The 2,074-nt window shown below is 36.9% G+C and overlaps 1 protein-coding gene across 2 annotated transcripts in view; it reads left to right on the top strand.

The window, feature by feature from the left end:
• The first annotated feature begins 294 nt into the window (after positions 1 to 294).
• ncaph (non-SMC condensin I complex, subunit H) overlaps positions 295 to 2,074 on the top strand; it is a 20,092-nt gene continuing 18,312 nt past the window's right edge. For both annotated transcript variants that reach the window (XM_077561589.1, XM_077561588.1), the window contains exon 1: positions 295 to 452. The gene's annotated coding sequence lies outside the window, so the exon portion shown is untranslated. The remainder of the gene's footprint in view (positions 453 to 2,074) is intronic.

Here is a 2,074-nt window from a genome sequence, read left to right as displayed (position 1 = left end):
CAATTGCATGTGACGCGTTATTTATGTGTTTGCACCTAGAATCATTTAAGTTTAAACATTCGCCCATGGTCTGTAGCTAGACTAGTAGACTCTTCTCCATCGTGTATGGATGTTAGATATGTCCGACTCCTCCGTACTCCACCCGTCTCCATCGGGCTACTTGACCTGTCTTGGGTGCATGCCAAAGCCCTGTACAGTAGGTGGCGGTATGCACCAAAGAGCTGTAATCTCCATTAAACTAGGTGAAGAAGAAGAAGAAAAAGAAGAAGAAGAAGAAGATCGCAATTCACGGATATGACGTCATTACATATTGTACGTTGGATAAACGGTTCGGCGCAAAATTCAAACGCTCGGCGGCAAGAAACCGCTGGTCTTTTTTTTATTACTTTTATAAATCTCCACTGGTTTTTACACATTTCAGCGTACTTTTAGCAAAAATAGAACATCTTATGGTAAGGTTTACGCGTAAAAGTATGCCCGTTAATCCGCCAGCAATATTTGAATTCTGCGTTGGTGTGTACAATGCTAAAGTGTAAGCATCGTTATGATAAGGGTTTTTACGTGTCTCCGAATTTGACGTCTAGTTAAATCACATTTACTTTGTCGTGGTTTCCTAGTCTGCTAGGTTAAAATAATTCTTTAATTATCCTTTAGGAACCTCGCTTTCAACTGCCTGAATCGTGTTGTCAAATGAAAGCAGTTTATTTTGCTGTGCCTTGCAATTCTCCTGCTAGCGTTATTTTGCCGTGAACGGCTCTGGTTGGTGAGTCGAAATTATTGACCGTCCGTGAATCTGCTATTTTACCGCGATTACAGTAGGTTCGTCGTGATAAGGTTATTTTCGCGTGGTGTGTATGGTGTAGATTAAACTGGCCTCCCGATTCCAGATGTGGCCGTTAAGACAATGTCCTCCAAAGTCCTCCAATAAACACGTGAAACGAAACGACTCGTTTACATCTCCCGACTGGCTGCAATAATTTGTAAACGTACTTACAAAAAACAAAATAAAATGGTACAGAGCGGTATTTGAACCCATGACGCAAACGTAGTAGCACCTTCGGCCACGCAGAATTTGTACAGTAGCCTACTTGTCGTTCTCGCGCGAGGTCAGTTGCCGGTCATGGCAAAAATAATCACTGCGATTGTTATGTTGTCAGTCTGTTTTGCATATTGGCTTCTATTTTAGTTCTTAACCCTCGACTGGGATACTATACTAATTACAGGAGATGTGTACGTAAATTACAGTGCTTCATATTCATAATATATAACATCAAATCAACTGTATTAATAGTTAAATAAAGGTAAAAACAAAAAAAGTATGGCACTGTATGCTGCACGATATTGGAACATGATTCAATATAGTGATATTATTGTGATATTTAACATGTACCTAAAAAAATGACATTTTTATTTTCTAATGAAAAAAAAAAAAATCATCGCAAAATAAGCAAACTCAATGTATTTTTAATTGTAATTGCCCTAGAGAGTTTCAAACTATTGGATGGCGATATTGCATGGTCCAATATTGGGATATTGATATTTTCTCGATATATTGTGCAGCCCTACTCTATAATACGCACAAGTAAAAGCACCATGTTGCCTGTACTGCATTTAAAAGGAAAAATAGACTAGATTAATACATTGAATAATAACATTGTTTTTCTCATTTGATGAATTCAAGTAAATGTGTATAGTAAGTATATGCATACAATACTGGAATGAAAAAAATCTGCGGCATTAATAGAAACCTTATACATACATACACATGCAGAAATTGTATCATATTGAGAAGATGGACAAGGATGCTATTCATTAAAAAACACTGTCATGCAGAAATATAAATTGCAAATAAACATAATTTAATAAATTATTTGTTTAATGTATTAGTAATAATGCACGGTCTCTAAAGCCTTAATATAAACACACATGGCCTTAGAAATGTCATCTTAATGGGCATATGAGAGGATGGACTACAATACAGTACATACAGGGAAAACAGTCTGTCAGCCATTCATTTACTTCCTGATAGTAGAACGCTCACAAGAGGATGCCATAAGTATCTGTAACAAGCCTT

The sequence above is a fragment of the Vanacampus margaritifer genome, chromosome 3 (assembly GCF_051991255.1).
Source record: "Vanacampus margaritifer isolate UIUO_Vmar chromosome 3, RoL_Vmar_1.0, whole genome shotgun sequence".
In the NCBI taxonomy this organism is placed as follows: domain Eukaryota; kingdom Metazoa; phylum Chordata; class Actinopteri; order Syngnathiformes; family Syngnathidae; genus Vanacampus; species Vanacampus margaritifer.
Note: the sequence above shows the minus strand (reverse complement) of the source record. Positions and strands in the feature narration are given on the sequence as shown.